This window comes from Miniopterus natalensis, chromosome 5, assembly GCF_054644295.1.
Source record: "Miniopterus natalensis isolate mMinNat1 chromosome 5, mMinNat1.hap1, whole genome shotgun sequence".
In the NCBI taxonomy this organism is placed as follows: Eukaryota; Metazoa; Chordata; class Mammalia; order Chiroptera; family Miniopteridae; genus Miniopterus; species Miniopterus natalensis.
This window is the reverse complement of record NC_142085.1, coordinates 45,182,688-45,209,761: the sequence shown is the minus strand read 5'-3', so window position 1 is coordinate 45,209,761 and position 27,074 is coordinate 45,182,688. Positions and strand designations below refer to the sequence as shown.

At 36.3% G+C, this 27,074-nt stretch overlaps 1 long non-coding RNA gene and 1 other non-coding gene across 3 annotated transcripts; both read right to left on the bottom strand.

The window, feature by feature from the left end:
- Positions 1-351: 351 nt before the first annotated feature.
- Positions 352-20,785, bottom strand: LOC107533447 (uncharacterized). Of its 2 annotated transcripts, none has more exons than XR_001602864.2 (3): positions 20,735-20,785; positions 16,653-16,788; positions 352-493 (listed from the first exon to the last, which is right to left on the bottom strand). It is a non-coding gene; the product is annotated as an uncharacterized LOC107533447 (long non-coding RNA). The 2 variants fall into 2 exon arrangements; XR_001602863.2 differs by lacking the exon at positions 352-493 and adding an exon at positions 2,643-2,776.
- A 5,919-nt stretch (positions 20,786-26,704) lies between these two features.
- Positions 26,705-26,811, bottom strand: LOC148093093 (U6 spliceosomal RNA). The gene has a single exon (XR_015714618.1). It is a non-coding gene; the product is annotated as a U6 spliceosomal RNA (small nuclear RNA).
- Between the last annotated feature and the right edge of the window lie 263 nt (positions 26,812-27,074).

Genomic DNA, 27,074 nt, shown 5'->3' with positions numbered 1-27,074 from the left:
ACACTTAACATGAGTTCTACCCTCTTAACAGATTTTTAAGTGTACCTTACAGTGTTGTTATCTATAGGCAGCGTGTTGTACAGCAGATCCTTAGAACTCACTTATCTTGCATAACTGAGAAGCACAGGCCACTAAGGTCTGATCACACCCCCACTAACATTAATGTTGAATGTACAGCCTCCAGGTGTCATGATTACAGAGATTAATCAATCAGGTATTGACACGGCTGCTGATTGGAATTAAGTATATCATTTTGAGTTGCTCAAATCTAAGTCTTGAAAACTCTGTCATATATAATAGTATTAGTCTGCTAGAACTGCCATAACAAAATACCACAGACTGGATGGCTTAAACAACAGAAATTTATTTTTTCACAGTTATGGGAGCTGGAATTCCAAAAGCAAGGTGCCAGCAGGGTTGGTTTCTGTTGAGTCTTCTCTCCTTGGCTCGCAGCGTCCTTGCCTTCTCATTGTGTCCTCACAAGGTCGTTTCTCTGTGAGAAAGTACACCTGGTGTCTCTCCCTCTCCTTATAAGGACACCACCAATCATACTGGATGAGGGCTTGGCCCTATGGCCTCTTCAAAGGCCCTATCTCCAAATATGATCACATTGGGGGTTAGAGCTTCAACACATGAATTTGGGAGGATAGGGGAGGGGATACAATTCAATCCATCACAACAAGGAACAATTACAAAAGGAATATTGAATTCATTTTTTCTTATGTCCATGACTCAAGTTGGAGTCTTACCATGTATGCCAAGCAGAGATGTTATCCATTCACAACTGCTATACATTTACAATATTAAAATTTGATATGACATCCATAGATACTGATTTCTGTTTATTTATTTTAAACTTGAGTACGTTTGTAATGGAGAAGAAAGGGGCTTAAAAAAAGGCTAGAGACATGCAGTAGGAACCAAATGCGAGATGTGCAAAGAAAAGTACAAAATCAGGGACTGGGTAGTAAGGAGATGGAATGGTGGTAAAAACAAACAGAAAATAAGGAAGGCCTGGAGGTGTAGAAAAAGAAAGAAACAGGGCAGAGGGGGGCACGTGTGCATGAGCATGCTGATTATAAAGCATAAGGGCAGGGAAATTGGGAGGCTAACATTGAAAGGGATAAACTGGTCAGCGTACAAATGCCACCTTTTGGTCTGATGCTCACAGTTGGGCCAATCAGACTGGGTCAGAGCCAGGTCCCCACAATGCCATGGAAAGGTGACCACTCACAAGAAAGCTGAGAAGGTGACAGGGGCTCTAACATCTCTCTAAAAGGGACACCTGTTTCTGGCACTGAACATGAATGATAACAAATTGGAACTTCAGAAGGGAAAAACACAAGCTTCTTTCATGAATTTTACCCCATGTACTATACAAATTGAAGAAAAAAATATACATCAATATATACCGTAGTCTGAGAACTCCAGCTACATTTTTTTCTTCAGCATGGACTAAGTTTTAAAATCCCATCTTTAAAATCTTTAAAGCTAGAAAGTAACTCTAATATGCAAAGCTCTTCTTGTTTGCCATTAATATCAAGTGCTATTAGAGTGCTCAGAATTGCACAAGCCACACAGATAAGCACGATGTCTGCCTTTGGAAAAGCAAAAGCATTTTTCAGAATAGAACTACAAATAGCACAAATTAAAGAAGGAGACTTCTCTGAAGCTGCTCAGCTGTCAGATTACATCTGCAAAATCAAAATTACATCACAATATATTCTTGTCTGATTTTTAATTTGCTTTAAGCCAAATAAACATGAGTAATGAATAATGAGAGAGAAGTTGCAGCCTACAAGCTGATAACACCATAAACCACACATAGGACACTAGATTGGTTTCGGCCATAAAATTCCATCCTAAAATCACACCTGCATGAAAAGAGTTTCTGCCAGTTTCTGCCTTTTCCCCTCAAAATAGCCGTCCCCGCCAAAAGGCATTCAGCTCAATGCCCGGAACTATCCGTTATTAGGGCTTGTCAGCGGTCTAAAATCATTAAAAACATATTTCCTTCACCCTTCCAAAAACTATAAATAAAAATTTTACACTAGCACCTACTGAACAAAGGGATTTGGGCTTAAATGACAGCAGTCAGGATTTAGGTTAGAAATAAATATTTTGTGATAAGGGAAGTTAAGATTGGAAAGGCTCATATTGAGAAAGACTAGAGCCCCTCCCCCCCGCCAAAACTATTTGAAAACAACACATGTTTTTCTCCAAGATCCCAGAATAACAAAAACAGCCAACCAACTAAACAGAAAAAGATCGAGTCTACTCATTGCTCTACTGATTGTCAAATTCCACAATTCAGCAATTAAGTCAGAAGAGCAGCTGCATCCGGGAGTCTCGGTCCCCATGCTCGCTCTGCCATGAAATGCGAATACTTTCACATCTTTACCCCCATTTTCCCATCAAACAGAGTCACCCGGGAATGTGGCCATCAACTAGCCTGGTGCTGTAATAGAAATCCAAGAATAATGGAAAGAAGTCTGGACTCCAAGTCAAGAGGCCTGGGCTCCAGCTCCAACACCTTTCTGTTAGCTGTGTGACCTTTTAAAAGCTCCATCTGCGCCCAGCTCGGGCCAGAGGAGGGGCCCAGTGGGGAGGCGCGGGGCTGTCTCTCTGGCTGCCTTGGCACCGGGAAGGCCTTGGTTAGGGTGGACACCCCGTGACCCTAAAGCCATCTTCATTCTGGTGCCAGCCGCGGAACTGTTTGTGGGACTGTCCAGGAGGTGCCTATTGCTGCCGTGCTCAACAAGGAGCGAGGAAAAGCCTACAGGGGAGAGATTTGGAAAATTCAATAGAAGCTATGGATGGATTTGCTTTTCTGGAAGGTACTTTGCTGAGCTGCGCACTTTCGTCAGCCTTCCCCTGCACCCTTCAGGCCTCAGCTTGGAAGAAGAGTCTTTGGAAAGCCACGCTTAGGTACTTTTCCTGTTCTAATTTCACCTAAACTGGAATAAACCGAGATGTCATCTGCTAGTTTTCCTCTACCAGGTCTCCCACTGCTGTGGCTTCCATTTCCAGCCTGGATGCAGCTGCTGCCGCTTGAGGCAGAGACAAAGAAAATGATTTGTGTAGGTTGCTTAATGCGCGACAGGGACCAGACTGAAGGTCTCTGGTCAACCACAAGCCAGTGTGTTTGGTAGTCTTGCCTTTGTTCTGGCCACCACGCCCCGCGACAGGCCTTTCTCGTAGACCCTGCCAGCCATTCTAAATCCATCTTTTCATTTATTTGTTCTTCATTTTCCCAGCATGTCACCAGAATCTGGTTCCAGAATTTACTGGATACCACTTAAGGTCTTCATAAGTTCAAATAAATGTGATTCTAGATTTAAAACTAATTAAAATTTTAACACCTTTATTGAGACATAATTCACGTACCATACAATTCACCCATCTAAACTATATATTTCAATAGTTTTTAGTATATTTACAGATATGTACAACTCCCACCACAATTTTAGAACATTTTCATATGAGTGGAATCATAATATGCGGTATTTTGTATCCGGCTTCTTTCATGTAGATAATGTTTTTAAGGTCTATATGACAGTATGGTATCAGTACCAATTCCTTTATTTTTATTTATTTTTATTTTTTAACAGGAAAATATACATAACATGAAACTTACAAACCATTAAAAAAATCAATTAACTGCTCTAAGTTTCACATTATTCATGAATAAAATAACGTCTGCCCTACCTACATCCCAGGCTTGTCATAAGGGTTACATGTAACAATGTCTGTAAAAGTCTTTTGTAAACCGTAAAACATAAATCATATGATGGTGTTATTCTCATTACAGTAGTGGTCCCTGATCCATGACTTCACTTTCCACAGTTTCAGTTATCTGTAGTCAACCATGATTTGAAAATATTAAAAGGAAAATTTCATAAATTAACAATTCATACGTTTTAAATTGTGCATCATTCTGAGTACTTTGCTTTAGCTCCTCACGTAGGCACTGTATCGTCTCACATCATCACAAGAAGCAGGGCGAGTATAGTACAGTAAGATACTTTGAGAAAGAGATAACCTTTATTATGGTATATTTTTATAATTGTTCTATTTTATTATTAACTATTGTTGTTAATCTCTTGCTGTGCCTACTTTATAAACTAAACTTTAACATAGGTACGTAGGCATAGGAGAGAGAGAGAGAGAGGCTGGAATTATCTGTGTCTCAGGGATCCATTGGGACATCTTGGGACATATCCCCCGTGGATAAGGCGGGGTGCTACCATATACGACAATCACATCCAAGTCACAGAAAAGCAGATTGCTCTCGGTTAATAAAATATATCAGGCGCGTGCAGTGAGTAGTAAACACCAGCAGGACAAGGGCTGGGAATAAAAACCAACTGAAATGTTTACGCAACTTCTTCTTGAACAGATGGAAACCACGAGATCGCTGCCATACTTCATATTCTCTGGGTTTCCTGTGTTTTAGGAGATAGCTTTGGCCCTTCAGTGTTTCAATCCTTGATATGGTTTTCAACCACTTTTGCTACACTGAGAATCACTGTGCTAAGGCCTGCTGACACCCAGCTCTTGGGACTCAAGACACTTTTTCGGCCTTAGAGAACACAGAATACGAATCATGATTTTCCTTAGTATCCTGCATTAGGCCCATGAGGGTTGACATTTAAATTCTGACTGTAGGTTAGCCTGTGTTTGCCCTGTGGTGCATTGTTAATCTAGGAGATCTGAAACTTTTTGAAGGCAATAGCATGGCAAAATACACTTTCTTATAAGCAGGAGATAGCCAAAAACCCAGAGATACCAAAAAAAGTCATATAGAAATTCATATAGAATCACATAGTATTTCTGTAACCCACTTGTCATAATAATTAAAATTACTTCAAGGTGCCTTGCAATATATGAAAGTACTAAATAATAATTGCAAAACAAGGTAAGTGTTTGATGACGGATATAGAGAAAAGATGAAGTGTCACAGATAAGTCCTCTTTTATTTCAAAACCTAATGTAATAGAAACAAATTTTGAAGCTCAAAGAGGCATACAAATTCCAAAACTCAGCTAAATATTACCTAGAGGCATAACCAAGTACTTTATGGCTTATTCTGTGGCTGCTTTCTTCCCCAAATTCATGGAATCTATTTTAACTCTGAACTGTTCAAATAATATATAACTTGAAATTGCAGTAAATTTCTCCAGTAGTTAAAAGTGGTATCCTTAAAACCAAAATGCTTTTATGATAGCTCAGATGATTCAATTCTTAAATGCACAATTTCTAATGAAGATACCTAAACCCATAATGCCCAAATTGGTAATTGTATGTAAACACCAAAAATTATTCAAGAGTTAATTTTCTATTTAATAGGCTCTTCAAATTACCCATGTCTGTGCTGGGGTATGATTTTCTAATCATCTTACAGGTTATCCTTCCAACAGAGCTCTGCCTTTGTTATTTTGTTTTGCTATGTCAAACATTAAGTTTATAGTCTGTTCCTTACTTTGAGAAATGTGTGTGCTCCTGAAACCTAAAATACCAACTTGTATTTATGGTATTAGGTTTCATAGTCTGTTAGGCTGTGGCAAACACAGAAGATGGTCCCTACATAAGAATCAGTCAAAAATCAAGTCTATAAATAACTAAATTGTGATACAGAATACAAATGCTCTTGGAAATCGAAGGAAAGGAGAACACTAGGAATGGAATAGTTCAGTATACTCTCCCTGGAGGAGAGGACTTGAGTTGATTTTCAAAGATAGTGTAAATTAATCTCTCTCCTCCCACCCACCCCCTCCTTCCCTCTGAGATTCATCAGTCTCTTCCATGCTTCTATGTGACTGGATCTATTTTGTTCAACAGCTTATTTTGTTCCTAAGATTCCACAATAAGTGAGATCATGTGATGTTTGTCTTTCTCTGCCTGACTTATTTCACTTAACATAATATTCTCCAGGTCCTTCCACACTGTCCCAAAGGGTACGAGGTCCTTCTTTACAGCTGCATAGTGTTCCATGGTGTAAATGTCCCACAGCTTCTTTATCCACTAATCTACTGGGCAATTGGGCTGTTTCCAGATCTTAGCTATTGTAAATTGTGCTGCTATGAACATAGGGGTGCATATATTCTTTCTGATTGGTGTTTCAAGATTCTTAGGATATATTCCTAGAAGTGAGATCACTGGGTCAAAAGGCAGTTCCATCTTTAATTTTTTGAGGAACTTCCATACTGCTTTCCATAGTGGCTGCCCCAGTCTGCATTCCCACCAGCAGTGTACTAGGGCTCCCCTTTCTCCACACCCTCTCCAGCACTTGTTATTTGTTGATTTGTTGGTGGTGGACATTCTGACGGGTGTGAAATGATACCTCACTGTGGTTTTAATTTGTATCTCTCTCATGATTAGCAACAACCCATGGACACAGACAACAGTGTGGTGAAGGCTGTGGGGGGGTGTAGAAGAGGTCAACGGGGGAAAAAGGGGCCATCTGTCATATTTTCAACAATAAAGATAATTTTTTTTAAAAAAAAAAACACAGTGTAGGCTGGGCGTGGCTCAGCAGTTGAACGTCGACCTAGGATCCAGGCGATCGGGGTTCGATTCCTCTCAGGGCACATGCCCTGTTTGCAGATTCGATCAATGACTCTCTCATCATTGATGTTTCTATCTCTCTCTCTCCCTCTCCATTCCTCTCTCTGAAATCAATAAAGATATATTTTAAGAAAAAAACAGTGTAAGATTCAGAGGGAAAGGTAACTGGACTTTCAAGTGGGGAAAGGATCATGATCAAATTCTTTGAAGAAATCAGAAGTCTGAGCTGACTGGAGATAAGGGGTGATGTTATAAGGTAACGAAAGATAAGCTTGGCTAAGTATACATCATTTTGTAGAATCTTGATAACTTGACATAGAAGTCAGACTTAAGGCAATAGACAAAAGGGAGCCATTAGGCTAGTTTTGAACAAAGATATAACATGAAAGATTAGTGTTTAAGAAAGCTTCAGGTGACAATTGTATGCCTGGGATTGAATGGGAATGACACCAAAAGCTGGGGCAACAGTTTGCAAGCAGTTTTAACCTAAATGGCAGTATCAGAATCAGAAAGAAAAGATACCAGACTGAACACCTGGAAGAGAAGTCACTGGCTATCTAATTCAAAGTCCTCCTTTTTTCAGATGTGAAAATTGAGCCTTAGGAAGGTTGTGTGGCTTGTACAAGTCAATCATCTTCCCAGTTAGCAGCAGAGTCAGGACTAAAACCTAGGTTTCTGGAGAAATTTTGAAGAAAGAAATTGAAGGACTTGGTAATAAGCAAGTTTGGTAGTAACAATGAAAATGAAAAGCATAAAAGTTAAGTGAGTGGTTTCACAGTGCCACAATTAACCACGAGGGAGTTAAGAAAACTAGCTTGCAGGGAAAGCTAATGACTTAGAACCTGATTATGATGAATTGCAGGTGATGGTAGAATATCTAGGTAGACATGTCCTGCACAACTGGAAGTAAGAAACTGCTCGGAGCTGACAGCACAGTTCTATAGCTCCTGCCCAGACCTCTCTCCAGACCGTCTAGTTTCATCATATATCCAACCACTCATCTGGCACTGGCACCTCCAATTTAAATTGGCCAAAACTCAATTAATTATCTTAATTCTCTATCTGGTTAGTACCATTATCCATGCTGTTCATTCACTGAACAAATATTTATTGTCACTGAAGTCACAAATGTGGGACTTATCTTATTCTTTTACCTCAATGACTGCAGCTAATCAGTGACCAAATCCTACTTGGTTTTTCCTCCTTCCTATCTATACATTTTTATTACTGCCATCTTGGTTTAGACCCCTGTCATCTCATGCGTGGTTTATGGCAATAGTCTCCTAACTGGATTCATTGTCTCTGCCCTGGATCTCATTTTAACTTCCTTTCATATAAGTAATAGCATTGTCTCCTAAAATGCAATCGAGATCATCATATTAATCCTGCATTTATAATTCTTTAATTACTATTCTTATAGTCTATTTAGAGTCTGAGACAAAAATATCAAATTAGTTATAAAGTAAGAAAATTTGACTGGTAGGAGACTTCTCAAGAGCAATATATAAAGCAAGGCAACAGTGGGCCAGCATTCTCAAAAAACTCAAAAACATAAAGAGTGAAGAATTTTATACCCACCCAAGCTGTTTTTTAAAACTATAGAAAGAAGTTTGAATGTGCAGAAACTTAGAGAATATTGTACACATGTGCCCCTCTTAAGGAGTAAAATAGAGGATGATCTTTACCCAACCAATAGAGAACGAGGGGCCCAGCAAAAGCACTGTGGTGAACATTTACCTTACTTAATTGCTAAAACTAAAACAAAGAGTGGGGACATTGGTTGAAAAAATAACTTGTGAACACTGTATATTCTAACAAAGTAAAATGAATGCAATTAAATAATGGGAAGATAAAGAATAAAAAAATAAAGATAAAAATAGAGTAAAATCATTATCCAGGTAAAAGTGGGAGTGAAAGGATGCCATTTAAAATTGGCAAACAAGAAAGAAGGAAATTAAATGAACTATAAAAAGTACAAACATTTAGGTAATATATTTTTAAAAAACATATTTTCTTAAATACCAAAAGAAACTTTTTAAAAAGTAGAAAACACAGATACAAGTTAGAGAAATATAGTAAATATGATATATTATTATGATATAATACACACAATTATGTATGTCATTACTATGTAAAATAATATGACACAGCACCAAACATGTCATATCATGTGAATTAGCTTACCTTGCCTATAAAAAGAAAAATATTTTCAAGTTGGAACATAAAACAAAACCTAACTTGGATGTATACAAGAGATACATCTAAAGTAATGATATTAAAAGGCTAAACATAAAGATATGAGCACAGATGTACAAAGCAAATGGAAACAATAAAGAAGCAGGGTGTGTAATTGTAATATAAAGTAGAATTTGGGTAAAAAAGCAATACTTAAGAAAAATAAAAACGCTCTGTAATGCTAAAAGCCAGAATTCACAAGGAAGATAGAATAGCTATGAATACCTATGCCCCAAATAACACAGAACGTATATGCAAATAAAAAAAACTATTAATGTTGCAAAGAGAAAGAGATGGAAGCACAAACAATAGGGAAATTTAATACCTAGCACACCACTCTCAGTTCAAAACCCGTTCAAATGGAAAAATGTAAATAAGAATATGGATGATCTAAACAATATAATTAATAGAATATATCTTATAAATATGTGTGAAATACAGCACTAACCCTGAAAATAAATTTAAAAAATATTCTTTCAGGGTGCACATAAAAAATTCACCAAAATTGATAATATATTAGGTGACAAAGAAAACATCAAGTTGCATAAAGAAGAAACATTATAAACAACACAAACTGATCAAACTGCATAAAACCTGAATTGAAAAATGCAATAAAAATTTAAAAAAGACATTCCAACCTGGAAATTATTATTTTTATTTTATTAAACAACTCTTTGAAAAAGTAAAAGAAAATATAAATAGAAATTATCAAATTTCTGAAAAATATTCAAAATAAAAATACTGCATGTCAGAGAGTCTGTTAGATATATAGTAGTGCCCATTATTCACAGGGGTATGTTCCAAGACCCCCAGTGGATGCCTGAAACCATAGATAATACTGAATACTATATGTATTATGTTTTTCTCTATAGATACATATCTGTGATAAAGTTTAATCTCAAAATATCTTACAGTAGTCCCCCACACACACCTTATCCTAGACTTCACTTTCCACAGTTTCAATCATAGTAGTCACCCACGGTCCAAAAAATATTTAACAGAAAATTCCAGAATAAACAATTCATTAGTTTTAAATTGCACACCATTCTGAGTAACATGATGAAATCTCATGCCATCCCGCTCTGTCCCAGCCAGGACACGGGTTCACCAGCCTATCACCCCGCCTATCTAGGCCGTACATGCTACCCACCCCTTCGTCACTCAGTAGCTGTCTTGATTATTAGGATGACTGTTGCTACAGTATTGCAGTGCTAGTGGTCAAGTAACCCTTCTTTTACCCAAGAATGGCCCCAAAATACAAGAGTTGTGATGCTGGCAATTCAAATGTGCCAAAAAGAAGTCCCAAAGTATTTCCTTTAAGTGGAAAGGTAAAAGTTCTTGGTTTAATAAGAAAAAAAGCATATGCTAAGGTTGTTAAGATCTATGGTAAAAACAAATCTATGTGAAATTATGAAGAAGGAAAGAGAAATTTGTGCTAGTTTTGCTGTTGCATTTCAAACTGCAAAAGTTACGGTCATAGGATGTGATAAGTGCTCAGTTAAGATGGAAAAGGTATTATATTGTGGGTGGAAAACATGAACCTAAAATGTGTTCCGATTAACAACATGTTGCACCAATTGGCAACAACATGTTGCATCAGAGAGTACTGAGCCTATAGGAAGATTTCAGCAAGGGATCCCCAGAAACGAGTGACACCAAGCCATTTACTCCAAGTAAGGGGTGGTTAAACAAACTCTGAAACAGGTTTGAACTGAAAAAATATATAAAAATTGCTGGAGAGCCTGTGTCTGCTGATGAAGAAGAAAGAAGATGCTGCCACATTTCCAGCAAAGGTGAAGTTGAAAAGGTATCATCCAAAGCAAGTCTTTAATTTGGATAAATCTGGGCTCTTCTGGTAGAAGATCTAATTAGGTAAGTGCAAAGGAAGCACCAAGGCATAAAACATGGAAGGAAGGATTAACTGTGGTACTATGTGGCAACGCTACAGGGCATATGATAAAGCCAAGCATAGATATTACAGAAAGTGAAGAACCCACACGCTCTTGAAACAAAAATTATTTACCATGTTCTGGCAATATAATTAGAAAATATGAGTGACAGTCATCTTGTTTATGAAATGATTCCCCCAATCCTTCATCCCAGAAGTAAAAAAATACTTGAAAGAGAAAGGGCTGAAGTTTAAAGTATTAATAATAGTGTACCTGGCCATCCTTAATCTATGTGCTATGAAACTGAAAATGTCAAGGTTGCATTTTTACCCCGAAATACAACCTCATTGCTTCACCCCTTCACCAGGGCATGATTTGGTTTATCAAGGTCACACATACCCACCTGATTTTTTATCACAGTTGATCAGCAATGATGCAGACCCTAATCTGAACACAATGCAGTGCTGGAAATCATTCACTATTGCTAACTCAATAACATTCATCAAACCTGCAATGAATAAATTAAAACCAGAAATTGTACATGCCTTCTGAAAGAACTGATGGAGTAAAGTTGTGAATGATTTTAAAGGCTTCCCAAGGATCGATGGAGAAGTTAAAATCATTCATGCAGTAAGACAAGTTGGTAGAGAAACATTTGTCGACATGCTTAAAGAAGAAATGAAAGAACATACTGAAAGCCATTAATAAATGTTAACAGTAAGGAACTGGAAGAATTTAAGTCATTTACAGAGGAAGAGGAAATGAAGGAAAACTGAAGCAGAACCAGCAATGGGGACATTACCAAAATTTGCCAAAGTGTATGAATTTCACAGACATTAAATAATGGACAAGATTATGAAATGCACCAGAGGGGAGGGGAGTAAGGAGATGGGAAGGGATTAACCCAAAGACATATATGCACCATGCATAGCCATGGACACAGACAATAGTGTGGTGAAGGCCTGGGGTGGGGCAGGGGCTAGGAGGAGGGGGACAAAAGGGGAGGAAATATTGGGACAACTGTAATACTGTCAACAATAAATAAATTAAATATATATATATAAAATAATAAAAGGGGAAAAATTATGGAATATACTCCTCAGATAGAATGCAGTATTAAAGTGACCTATATGATCACAAAGGATTACAAACTCTGCAGCAACACTCTGATGATTCAAAAAAAGCCAACTTCTGATTACAATGTTCTTCTAAAAGTTTCTGGCCAAAAAACAACCACCTTCAACTATTGAGGATCTGCCATTGACATCATCTGCTCCTGACATCCAACCATCTATATCATCACAGCTTTGTGACCCAGGATCCCCTGAAGCAGATGACCCTTCTTCTGACAAGACATCAGAAGATGAACAGTAGCCTAACACTACATCACAATGCTGATTTCACTCACCTCACATCATCTCAATGATCATCTCCCATCATCAGAGTATAATAAGATATTTTGAGAGCGAGACCACATTGACATAACTTTTACTACAACATGTTATTATTGTCCTATTTTACCATTAGTTATTATTGTTAACCTCTTACTGTGCCTAATTTATAAATTAAACTTTATCATAGGTATGTATAGGAAAAAACATAGTAATAGGGTTTGGCACTGTTGACAGTTTCAGGTACCCGCTGGGGGTCTTGGAACATATCCCCGGAGGATAGGGGAGATAATTTTGGAAGCATGTTAATGTTCTATATATTCGAAAACTAAAAGTAAATCAACAAAGAAAGGGGAAAAACATAAAATTAAATGTAAACAGAAACAAGTGATCTAATCTGTATTTTAAATAAATAATATAAGCATACTGTGAGAGAAATAAAGACCTAATTCAAAGTTACTTTTGAACACAGGCTAGAGAGTAAAAGAATTGCAAACAAATCTGGAACTCATCTTAGTAGGTTTATTTTTGTGGTTATAAAAGCGTATGAATTCTTAAACTATTTTATGTGCATTGAAGGGATAAGCCAATGAGTAAATGAGTTGATGTGGCCAGAAGCCAGAGTTCTCACTGCAGAAGAAGAGACATGCAAATATGGAATGGAGAAAGGCAAGTAAAGGCAACTATTTTTCCTAATTTGTCATCTTCCTTTTAATAAACAGACACTTTATTTTTAAAAACCCCTTCTGACATACGCACATTAAGAAAAATACTTACCGTGTTACATTCCCTCAAACATATTCCTGAAGTTTTCCTCACAAAAGTAAAATAAAACATACCCCCCCACCCCAAACCCTAGCAGGCACAATAATGCCAAAGTGGAAGATGAAAGGAGAGTGACAGAAAAGAGGGAGACAAACTGTGAGGGTTAATGAGAGAGGAGTCATATTCCCTCTGCTGTGCCTTAAACCGTACAATTTTGCAATAGGGAAGGACATCAGAAGAGAAAAATATGATCCTTTCCACAGAGAAATTAATTACTTTCTTAGATTTGAAACCTTTGCAATGAAAAAATTTCCCATTGCCCAGAAGCACCTTTCTAGTTAATGATCTTCAGTTTCTCAGGTAAGCTTATGCTGCATAAATCCCTTCTCAGCTTATAAGGGAAGGGGCACTGAAGGTGTGAACTGCAGAAGGAAAGAACAGGGGAGCTCCTCGCAGGAAATGAACTGGCAGCTGGAGTCCGCGCAGCCCACTCATGCTTGGAGACAGCGGGGGCTTCAAGGATCTTTGCTCCCTGGGTTGGTGGAGAGGAGTGTGTGCTGACTCAAGGCTCTAGCGCATTCTTGAAAATCACTGCAGTTAACTTATAAATTTCTGAGAATCATTGTAGAGATCAATAGAAAACATCAACCTCCAAAGCGACTTCCTACAGCATAATTTGAAGAAGTAGAATACATGAAGCAGTGAGCCGCAGAAAATCAGGTCTTAGCATTAATTCAAAAATTTTCTAAGCTTTTTCTCTTAAGAAAATCAGTTCATCGGTTAAAGAACCAATTTGAAACATGTTTGGTTTACAAATTTTCATTTGGGCTGAAAAAAAAATAGATATATTTAAATCAACATTCTAAATAAAATTGTGAGACTGATTAATTACTGACTGTTAATAAAATTGCAATGGAAAACTGATTATTCACTAGTAGTTAAAAAGCTATTTTCCACATGTCAGAACGAAGACAGCCTATGAAGCAGAAAAAAATAAAACACCCACTAGAGCACCTAGTTTAATCAGAAAAAGAGGAAAGAAGCTTAATACTGTGTCCCCAGAAACATAACTTCTTCCCTTAAACTTTGATTTTATAACATTTACTTGCAACAACTCAATAAATGCTTACCTTGTAATTAGCTATTAATCCAACTAGCAAAGCAATTTTTTTCTTTTATAGCTCAGTCCTGTTTGACCTAGAGTAGAGATGCCACAAAGCTCTATAATGTGTGTGTGTGTTTCAAGGAAATCATTTAGAGGCCATTTCTGCTCCTCCTATCCATGGAAAATCCTGCTTAACCTTCACTCAAATCCACTCATCTCCTTTGATTTTTGTATGTGTGGTTCAACTGTTCACACTGATGTGCTGTCTGAGTTGCAGTGCCCTGAGCTAAAAGCTATTCTTTCAAAAAGAAATAAGAAAATAAACTCTCCTTGCGCAGATCAGTTGGGCCATGTTTTTCCTCACTCACAGGGATACAACCTTACAGACATAGGCAGCCAGGGTGCTAGCCAACCCATCATCTTTTCTTTAAAGGAAAGTCACACCTTCTGTCCTGAGTGATTGGTTTAACCAATCACTATTCTATCATATTCCTTCCCATGTGCAGACTCAAAATGTGGTAAAATTTGGATCGATTTTCCTTTATTTCATTTTTCCTATATGCCCAGGTAACATCCTATACGTAATTCCTTCATATTATTTTAAGTACATCTATATTTGGCCTTTCTATTCCTGAATTCACTGTAGCTTCTTATTTGTACGGGACAAGTTAGGTATTATCTATGTTACATTTTGCTAAATTTTAATACTTATTGTAACAAAATATGTAAAAACAAACACAGAGGAAAAAAATGAATAAATGGGAATTGTGAAATTAAGTATCATTAAGAGCACAGAGCTATATTCTAAAGTCATATGAAGATTTTCCTGCTAAACATTAAGCAAACTGGAATACTATGTCCTGTTTATTACATAATTAAATATGTTTTCTGTAGAATTAGGAAAACACAGATATAGCTATTGACAATTAAAATCTCCCGTAATTCCAGTGCCTGAGATGACCACTGTTAACAGTTAGTCCTGTCCTGTTTTAACCATGTCCTTTCCACTTTTTCCCATTTTTATACATATCGTTTTACTTACAGTAGTTGGCTCATACTGGCCTGTTTTATAATGTACTCTCTATGTCAATAAGTACACATCTAAAACATCATTCTTTATGGCTGCATTTTATGAATGTTATGGATGTCCTATTTTGGTTGTCCAAACCTTAGAAGATTTTTAGATACTCTACCTGGATCCATTGTTTGCACATAATTTTGACTTAATGATTGCTTTGTAATAGTTAATGCAAACTGACCAGGCTCCACTTAAAGCCTGCTATTGTATGAAAACATCAGCAATAATGTTTAGCTCTTAGAGGAAACTATGCATAATAATATGTGAAATCCAGTTAAATACATTTTTTTATTGAACGACAGCATTTCATTCCTCGGGCTCGTCTGCTATCAATTAGGGTGATAAGCAGGCACTCGAAAGCTAGCTTTTCAATTATGTTTTCTACCTTTTAACTGAAATGTTCCTGTCACTGAATATCGTGTAGTAATTTTGAAAAGGCTTCATCTTAGCAACCAAGTGATAACTTTAAAATCAAGAATCTGAACCAATTAATTTCTAACATTAATTACTTCTTTTAAAACAAAGGCACTTTAAAATAAGTGACTGCAAATATACTTTTTATCCTACTAACAGCCTTTATCTCTTTTTCCCCCAGCTCACAATTCTGTTGACAACTCATGCTCAGACTCAAATCATCATTCAAATCATAATTAAAGCATAATTCTGAACTCTCTTTGTACATGCTAATTCCACACCACCAGATGTAAAAGCCACACAGAAATTCCTATAGAGTATTATTAGCTTGCAAGGAGCAGAATTAAGATGCATAAAAGTATCTTCTATAGCAAGTAAATATTTTGGTTTCAATTACATTATTACCTTGTTTTATGCTACTAATTACTATAATTTATTCTATAATTGACTCTCAGAAAAAATATTAACAGAGCAGTTTTGCAGTCTTAAACTGGAGATAATATATACTAATGATTTTGCCTTACTCCTCAGTTTCCTTAAAAATGTAATGTAAAGTATTTTTAATAGGTTTGATAAATCTTGTTTCTGGTCTTCCATTAATATATACAGTTATCATACAGTACTATAGTTATTTGCTGATTTATTTTTCTATAAATCACAAGGAAATTTTTAAAATTGTATTTTCAAGCCAAAGAAAATTTATTAATCCATCTTTACTCCCTAGCACCCAGTCCAGAACTTGAAACTTAGTAGGAGCTCAATTAACTTATTAAATAAATTAATGACTTAATCCTCTAAAATAGTCCTTTAACTTAACATCATAAAAGCATTATTGTTCAATACTAGCTAGTATCTATTTCAGTCTTTACAGATTAAAAACCTGAAGCCTTTAAAGCAAAAGACTGAACATTAGAAACAATAACAGTTTGCCATAGATGGAAAACAAATGAACTCATTCTGAGACTTGGCAGTCATTCATAAGCACTTGGGCTGCCTGCCCTCTTGCAGTTTATGACCCCAGTCAAGGCTTTCTAGTGAAATAAAGTCTTGTGTTCACTCTGGGGCCATCTATTGTTCTCTCTGTAATTTGTACCAAAATTTAAAGGTTATAAATGCTTGCGGTGAAGCATAGTGGCTGAGCTGCATTCATTCATACATAGGTGCCTTTTTTTTATTAACTACAAGACCAGGGACTGGCACTTACTTACTTCAAAATAACTTAATCGTACATTCTTTTGAATTCAGGATGGTCTTCAGATGCCATGATTTATGTCCTCCTTGGTCACATAATAGTCAACCTCATCAAATTCAAGTAGGCCAACTTCATTCTCCTAGGGGTAGTAGCTAGCAATAAAAAGTGAAAAGTTATTTCTTAATGAAACTATATATACTTGAATTCTTTTCAAATAAAAAAAAACTCTGATAAATTATGTTGCAAATGACAATGAAATGAGTTAAAATAAGCATAATTAAATACACAAATTTATTCTGCCTACCACTTCTAAGCCCATTTCTTTTTTGTTGCTGTGCTTTCTCTTTAATTTCTCTTGAACTAATGTGCCCTCTTATGGTTAAAATAAAAATATAATCAGAATCATAAAAAGTGTGAACAGCTTAACTGCAAGGAATATTTTTACTTACAAAGGTATTTCTTTGACTCAAACCTATGCCTTCAAAATCAAAATGGAAATGTCTTTAATAAATAATGAGAATATGCATTTTCTCTGTTCTGTATGGTAGACAATGCAGATAAGGTACAGCAAGCAAGCCTTTGTCTAATAGATTTAAGTGTTATTCTTATAAAAATTGCCAAATATTTTGTTATTAATGATGTCTATAATTAAGTTTTGCATGTATCAAAGTTGAAATATAGATTGGGGTTATGCCTATTCAAATATCATAATTTAAGCATTTAATTTAAGCAAGCAATTACTCCAAAATAGATTATTTTTATTCTTTCTTCATTTTTATTTCTGTAACCTGAAATGAAAGTCTATCCCTAACCTCTAAAAAATATAAACATATGTATCCAAAAATAATAAATAACTATGCTATTTGTCCACGATTTACCCTTTAGTGTTCATGCTCTCTTCTTTTTGGTTTAGTTGCAATATCAGAAAGTAATGAAAATTCAGAAATTACCCAGTTAATGCGACCTCTGCCAATAGTCCATTGAGCTAAGGCAGGGGCCTAGGGAGAAACTGCGTGAATGATTTAGCTTGGCTTACTAAGTCCAGGAAAGTTATTATAGCTCTACAATACAATGTTTCTAACAAGAATCTGGCCAAGAAAAAAAAAAGCATATATACAGAAATATAGTTAATTCTGTCTACCTAGAAGACTACAATTGAAATTAAAGCCATAAACAGAAAATATGCTTAAGTATTTTCTGCCTTGATTAACCATTATTGTTATATAATTTGCCTCTTATCATAACATGATAGTAGGTTCATAACATGGAACTTTCAAGTCCCTTTCAATTGTTGATGTATTCTTAAAAAAAAAGACACAGCCCTTTCCCTGCTTCAGAAAGTAAAGACATTATTTATCCTATTATTTACATAGGGTAACCATCACTGAGGTGAACTGATCTACCAAATACTGCACAGAAACAGTCATGGAAGCAAGATTAGAATTTAGAATTACCTATGCAGTTTGCTGATTTGGGCTGGTTCTTTGTGTGCATCCCAGGAGTGTGTTATTTTGTTAGAGAAAAAGAAATTCATTTTCCTGAGTTAGATCTCTGCCTTTATCTTTCAGCACTAGCTTTATAGAATACAGTCTCTATTCTATATATATATGATGTTAATTTTTTCTTTTAAGTGATACAAAGTATTGAAAGGGCTGCAGACTTGGGGACAGGAAATCTGGATTCCAGTTCTGTTTGGACTCTCAAACAAACTCGAGCAGGCCATGAAAGACTCTGATTCTCAATTGCTCACCCTATAAAGGAGGAGAGTGAACTAGAAAACCTATGATCTCTTTTCTAAATTAAAACTAGAGGGCTTTTTAATAGTGTATATGGAAAAAATATACAAGTATTTTATAAATGTAATCCAAAATTACAAGTTGTTAGCATTTTAAGATAATACAAATTTTTAAAGATTTTAACATTGTATTTGACCATTTTGCAAAAATACTCAATAATATTCAAACAAATTAGAGTAGGAAAAATATCTACTATCTGGTGAATGCAATTCTAAGCTATAATCACTGAGAATTAATGAAAGTAATTCCTAGCCCAGCCGGGCGTGGCTCAGCGGTTGAGCGTCGATCTAGGATCCAGGCAATCAGGGTTGGATTCCCGGGCAGGGTACATGCCTGGGTTGTGGGCTCGGTCCCCAGTTGGGGGAGTGCAGGAGGCAGCTGATCAATGACTCTCTCATCATTGATGTTTCTATCTCTCTCTCCCTCTCCTTTCCTCTCTCTGAAATCAATAAAGATACATTAAAAAAAAGAGAAAAGAAAAAAAAAAATTCCTATTATCATTTTCCTGCTATTTATGTTACTTTTGATTAAATTGTTTATCTTTTGTTTTGTTTTGCTTTCTGTTATATGTTTCTATCTCTATACTTTGAAGACGGTCATTATTTTTTCCCCATGGTACCACTATTCAATAAAAGGGTCCTCAGTAAGATTGACCACCACAATCAAGGTTGAGATTGTCAGTTTAATAAAAGTATGTTCTCATATTCTTAAAGGAAACCGTAGGCACAATATGTCAAAGGGTTTAAAAGTGTCTATATTAAATGTATGCTTACACCACAGTCAACCTAATGATAAGTGATTATAACTAGAGATATCTTGGTTGGTGAGGAGGAAAATACCTGCTTTTGTAAAAGACCAGAGAGCTCCCACTAGGATTGGCGGTATATTGCCCCCAGTTCTTGAATGTCATAACTCCCCACTACAAAGAGAGCTAAAAGTCAAGAAATGATCAGTCCAGTGGTTCCTCTGTGATTTCTCAGCACAGCCTCAGCATGGTAGAACCTCTCTTGAGGTTTCCAGCAGGATAGTTGGTCACCAGCCTGGAGCTGTGCCAAGGAGCCTCAGTGCATCGACTAGAAAACTTCCCTTTGCCCCTGTTTCCACTAGCTCCTTTTCAACCTAGTATCCCCTCCCTGGACGCCAGGGCAAGGCTTTCCCTTCTACCAACAAAAACTGAAGCCAAGGTAGTCTATATCATGCATGGATAGATCAAGTAAATGGTCAGGGAGCTCCATCCCTACCTTTACTTCTCACCTCAGTCAGGTGCTCCTTTAGCTCTGACCGCTCACCCTGGGCTCACCTCGTGGTTATCGTTCCTTGAAGCCATAAGTAAGACCCATGCCTTAGGAAGCACGGTAGGGGGCATCCATAGTGCAGCTTCATTATGTAATTCCTGATTTATAATACCAGATATTTTTACATTGGTCTCTGAGCATCTACTTCAAAACCTCTTACCCTGGATTTCCAATTCTTTATGACTCTGAGGATTGCAAACCTGTGACCTACTTAGCCCCTCAAATATCACCGCTATTCTAGACCTGCCTCCACAGCCATCAGTGCTAGAAGCATGAGAGACAGAATTAGGTAGTGGCTAAGACTCTGGAACCAAAATACTTGACTTTGAATCCCATCTCTTTTACTTACTAGGTCTGTGACTTTGGGTAAGAAATTAAACCTCTCTAGACATCGGTTTCCTCATCTATAAAATTGGGATGAGTAAGAATCTTACATAGTTAACATGAAGATTAATCATGTTTTTACAAATAAAATGCTCAGAATGATGCCTGGTACATAATAAGTAATCAAAAAATGTTAGCTATTATTGAAATGGCCAATTTAACTTTTCCCCCCTGTCATAATGGCAGAAGACTAAAAAAGCAATTAAATTAATTTTAATGACTCAACCATCTGGTAATCTTAGTTTCTATTTTTTAAAATTAAGGTGCTCATAAATCCTAGTTTCCTAGTTTAACCCTGTTGTCCTGGGGTAATTATTATAGCAACCTATTTTATTCTCAGTATCCAGATTTGAACAAGAAAGTATATAATCACCCTAATTATAATACAGAGTACTTAGTTTTCTCCTGTACAATTAGGCGGATGAATTAAATGGACTCTGAAATCATGTAAAACATAAGGGATTTTGTTAAAATATATATTATTTTGTTAAAATACAAATGGAAAGAAGAAATATTTGAACATTTTATAGATATAGTCTAAAATATTATAAAGTGCTATTAGCTTTGGATAAGATGACATAATTTGATGGCTTTTTACATCTTAAATAAGAGTTTGAACTTACATGTGGAGATCTTTCACTTCACTTGTCCAAAGTGCCTGGGAGTCTCTGGAATGCTCGCTCCCCCTCGGTTCTTCCTTCCCTCTTCCATACCTGCTCTCACTCCCTCTTCTCTCCACTAGACAGAGGGTGAGTGAGGGGTGGGCAAGAAGAGAGAGCTTCTCCCCTCTCCTTAAACTCAACCTTTAAGTCAGAGTTTCCCAGAAAATCTGGCCAGTCTCCTGAACTTCTTAAATGTAGGGAAGAAAAAAAAAAGATTTTTGTTAAGAGTCCTCTGTCACTGCATGATATCTACAGAATGACAATATCGAACCTGAGAAGTGCTAACATCTTCATTTAGATCATTACTAACATTTTAAAGTACTTAAAGCCAGAAATAGCTTCTGGAGGCTGACAGAAATTTTTAAAGATTAGATTAAAATACACCACATGAGAATTGTTTTTATTTCTTATCTCTTTTCCATCATATAGAATAGTTTTCCCAATTTGCATGTCATACTGTTTATGTCCATCTTCAAATTAATCACATTGCTTTATTCTAAACCATGGATTGACAAAATCTATAAAATTTAGGCCAAATAGATATTACTTATAAAGCATATATTGCAATCAATAGTACTTAGTTAAAAAGTTGATTAATTACATAAACATAGTTCACAGTTATGAAAAAATAGAGACTATTATACCACAGTAGACATGCAAAATTTAATCTTAAATATGAATCACACTATAATTGCTTGATTGTTGCAGTGAGATGAAAGGGGGAAAAAAACAACAAGGATCCTGCAGAGAACAAGAAATTGTGAAAGCAATCATAGAGGGAAATAATTGTTACATTTATGATTCTTTCAATTATGGATTATGGAGACGACTTCTCAGCAACCTCTTCAGTTTCAAGACAGCATGGTGTTTTATATAATAAGGCTCTGAATAAAGCAACTATTGTCAATAGTGTTTGCAACTTAATTGGCTACCTTTGAAGGTAAAAAGGTCTTTTTGCTTTCTAACTTTGATTCACAGCTGTATTTTAAAACATTGGCATTCTGTCCAGCTGTTTAACCTCCATTTATGTTCTTAGAGTCTCTGGAGGATAGTACATATATGTTTTATTAGAGCTGAGCAACATTTTCACAAGGGAGGAATAAGCATAGATTCTTTTAAACATCTGTAAGTTTATGTGTTTATCCAACATGTCTACACTGCACCCCTATCCTATTATAATTACATTGAACATTAAAAAGAACATCACCTTAAACTACAAGCAGAATTTGTTAAGTTCTCAACCAAGGCTAGCCTCTCATGCCTGGCCCATTTACCAGAAAGAGTACTAAGAAAGATGCACTCCCTGTTTAAAGCTTTGTCTCAAAGAAGTCTTGCCTTAAACATCCAGTGAAGGCTGATGTTCTCAAAGGTATCTACCTCAACAAAAATGCCAGTTAATGAAGATGGCTGCTTGAGAAATGAATTTCACTGCCCTGGTTTAACCAACCAAAAAAAGAGCAAGTCTTGGTGTAACCAAAAAAGGGGGAGGCTTACTCATATAATACTGTAAAGAGGGAAGAAAAGAAGGAAAAATGTACACTTCATTATTAAAAGGGGAGATCACGAATTACATGACCTAAAAATCTTAGAAGGTTAAATTTGAGGGAGGGAAACATTCATCTCAGGCTAATCTCAATGATCCATTTCATTTGATTTTCCTGTAGTGAGGTCTCAACTTTAATATGACAACATCCTCTTTAATTAATGCCATAGAAAAGAAGTGTTTATTTGATGCCTCTTAAGTGCCATTTGATCAGTAATACCAACACAGAAAGTATAAGCGTGCATTATTAGAGACAACAATGTTTAAAGAGCAATACACTGATTCACAAAGTGAACTTTCCCACCATGATATCATCTCAAGTGACTTGGTGTTTTGATTGGTTTCACTTAGAATATTTCTGTTTTTCCTGGATGATCTGTGCTTATATAAAACTATTTGGAAGGAAGTAAATGCAGTTCCAGGCAGTGAAGTCCCAGCCCTAGATCCCACTTCATCAGTCTCTGAAGGGAAGTTCTTCTATCCCTCAGCCAGTTCCTCCTGATGGTGGCTCTACACCCCGGTGGCCCTGGACAGAGGTAGGTTATAATTTCAGAAACAGTGAAAGGCTCCCCAAATATCTCCCTGTGAAATCCAATACTGATAAATTCCTCCTTTTATGGCTAGTCCTGTATCTCAAAGAATTGATTCCCAAAAGCCCTTATTAAAATACAAATATGTTACTGGAAGACCTAATGTTTTATTACCAATTATGAAAGCAACACCAACTTTGTAATTTCCTAAGCTCTTTGTTAAAAAAGGCATTAAAAAATGAAGTTAGTTTTCATTCATTCAAATATATATTATCAGTCTACCACAACTAGACCAATTGCTAAGAATCTCAAGATAAATGAAGCAGTGTCCCTACCCTCAGGAAGTTAACTGTCTGGTCAGGAAGATGGACATATATACAATCATTTTATTGAATATACTTGGTAAGTCTTAATAAGGAATCATTTGAAAATAAGAAACAAAAGCTCTTGGGAAACTAGGACAAAATGGATAAACTCCTAGAAGCATACAGTCTTCCATACAGGAAGAATCAGAAAAATCTGAATAAACTGATTACAGTTAATGAAATTAAAATAGTAATCAAAAAACTCCCAGCAAACAAAAGTCCTGGACCAGATATCTTCACAGGCAAATTTTACCTAACACTCAAAGAAGAACTAGCACTATCCTTCTCAAATTATTCCAAAAAATTCAACAGGAGGGAAGACTTCCAAGCTCATTTTACAAGACCAGCATTATCCTAATTCCAAAGCCAGATAAAGATGCTAGAAAGAAATAAAGTTATAGGCCAATATCTCTGATGAACATAGATGTTAAAATCCTCAACAAGGTATTAGCAAACTGGATCCAGCAAGACATTAAAGAGATCATATACCATGATCAAGTGGATTTATTCTCGGGATGCAAGGTTGGTACAATATTCACAAATCAATAAACATGATACATCACATAAACAAAATGAAGGATAAAAACCACAGGATCATATCAATAGATGCAGAAAAAGCATTTGATAAAATCCAGCACGTATTTACGATAAAAACTCTCAGCAAAGTGGGAAGAGAGGAAACATACCTCAGCATAATAAAGGCCATATATGACAGATCCACAGTCAACATCATACTGAAATGGCAAAAACTAGAAGTATTTTCCTTAAGATCAGGAACAAGACAGGGATGTCCACTTTCACCACTCATATTCAACATAGTACTGAAAGTTCTAGCCACAGCAATCAGATAAGAAAAAGAAATAAAAGCCATCCAAACTGGAAAGGAAGAAGTAAAGCTGTCATTATTTGCAGATGGCATGATATAGAAAACCTTAAAGATTCCACCAAAAACTACTAAAACTGATGAATAAATTCAGTAAAGTAGCAGGATACAAAATTAATATTCAGAAATTGGTGGCATTTTTATACACCAATTATGAACTATCAGAAAGCAAACTAAGAAAATAATCCCATTTACAATTGCACCAAAAAAATAATAATAATAAGGTACCTAGGAATAAATTTAACTAAGGAGGTAAAAGACCTGTACTCAGAAAATTATAAGATACTGAAGAAAGAAACTGAGAAAGATACAAATAAGTAGAAACATAAACTGTGTTCATGGATAGGAGGAATTAACATCATTAAAATGTCCATACTACCCAAAGCAATCTATAGATTCAATGCAATTCCTAGCAAAATACCAATGGTGTATTTCACAGAACTAGAGCAAATACACCAAAAATTTATATGGAACCGCAAAAGACCCTGAGTGGCCTCAGCAATCTTGAGAAAGAAGAACAAAGTTGATATGGAACTATACTACAAAGGAGTAGTAGTCAAAACAGCATGGTACTGGCATAGAAACAGATGTATAAATCAATGGAATAAAGTAGAGAGCCCAGAAATAAATCCACACCTATATGGTAAATTAATATTTGACAAAGGAAGCAAGAATATAGAATGGAGTAAAGATAGTTTATTTAATAAATAGTGTTGGGAAAGCTGGACAGATACATGCAAAAACATAAAACTAGACCACCTCCTTACACAATAGACAAGAATAAACTCAAAATGGATTAAAGACTTAAATGTAAAACTTGAAACCATAAAAATCCTTGAAGAAAACACAGGTAGTAAAATTGCAGACATTTCTTGTAGCAATATTTTTTCTGATCTATCACCTCAGGCAAAAGAAACAAAAGAAAAAATAAACAAATGGGACACCAGCAATTCCACTTCTGGGAATATATCTGAGGAAACCTGAAACACTGGTTCAGAAGAATATAAGCATCCCTATGTTCATTGCAGGGCTATTTAGAATAGTCAAGTTCTGGAAACAGCCCAAGTGTCCATCAGTAGATGAGTGAATAAAAAAGCATTTTTTTACACAATGGAATACTACTTGGCCATAAAAAAAGAAAAGAAAAGAAAATCTTACCTTTTGTGACAGTATGGATGGACCTAGAGAGTATTATGCCAAGTGAAGTAAGCCAGTCATAGAAAGACAAATACCATATGATTTCACTTATATCTGGAATCTAATGAACAAAATAAACAAACAAAATAGAAACAGACTCATAGATAGAAAGAACAGACTGATAGCTATCAAAGGGAAGGGGGTTGGGGACTGGGCAAAATAAGGGAAGGGGTTAAGAAAACAAACTCATGGACACAGACAGCAGATGGTGATTACCAGAGGGAAGGGGGTGGGGGCAGGTGGAAGAGGGTAACGGGATAAATGGTGACAGAAGGAGACTAGAGTCTGGATACTGAGCTCACAATGCGATGTACAGATGATGTATTTTAGAATTGTACTCTTGAAATCTATATCATTGTAATGATCAGTGCAACAGCATAAAGAGTTAAGAGTGTTTAAAAAGCAATTAGTCTCAGAGGCACCTCAATAGGAATTGATAAGCCAATGAGAACCAAGATAGCTCTCTGCTTGCTCTCTCTTTCTTACCATATCTCTCACATGTTTTTCTCTGCAATTTGCCCCATTTTATTTTATTTTCCTACAAATCAGCTCTCTTGCATATACAACTGGGTCAACCATTGAGACCATAAGACCTTACTCATCTACCAACCATAGCCATGTAATTCACTCTTTCTATCCCCATATCAATTCTTTTCAAAGAGAATCTGACTTAATCCTATTCTAGTCCAAGAATAGGTTCTCTTAAAAGAAAGTGAGAGGGTAAGGAGAAAATAATTGCCATCTTGAATACAATAAAGGTAATTTCAAGGTGAGCCTTGAAGGAAAGCTAAGCATCTTCAAGGGAAACAAAGGGGGAAAATGCAATTTAAGCGGATAGAATGTCATGTTCAAAGGTATGGATGGAGCAAAGCAGCCCATATAAAGATCTCTGGTCAGAAAGCAATTGATTATGCTAGAAAGACAGCCAGGGACCAGATGACAAAGTATTTTTTATGCTCTGCTAAAAAGTGATTTTTATCCAATAGCTTGTAGAAGTAGGGTGTCAAAATTTTTAACCAGAGTAGAGACAAAAGCAGGCTTGTGTTTTATTTTTTGTTTTATTTATTTATTTATTTATTTTTAAATATTACAGACGTCTCTTTTTCTCCCCAATGATCCATTCCCCCCTGTCCCCTCCCCCTCCCCAGTCCGTCTCCCCACCATTGTCCGTGTTCTTGGGTTGAGCATATATGCATATAAATTCTTTGGTTACTCTCTCCCCCTCTACCCACCCACCCTCCTCCATCCCTCTGACATTCATCTGTCTGATCTATGCTTCCATGTCACTGAATCTATTCTGTTCATCAGTTTATTAAGTTCTTCAGATTCCACATATAAGCGAGATCATGTGATGTTTGTCTTTCTCTGCCTGGCTTATTTCACTTAGCATAATTTTCTCCAGGTCCATCCATAAAAAATATGGAACGCTTCATGAATTTGCGTGTCACCCTTGCACAGGGGCCATTCAAATCTTCTCTGTATCGTTCCAATTTTAGTATATGTGCTGCTGAAGCGAGCACTTAGAAGAAAAAAAAATTCTAACATCAGGGTGAGGGATACACTACAAGGAGACTACACTGAATGTACCACTCAAGAAGCTATTGTAGCAAACCAGACAGGAGATGGTGCAGTCTCAAAATAAGACCATGACAAAGGGGATATAGAGGAGAGGGAGGATTCAAGGATATTATGAAAACAATCTAAAATGTAATGGAGTCAGTTCAGAAAAGCAAAAAATCATAAGCTTTAATATGGGAAGAGAAGGAAGGTCTAAACCTAACCC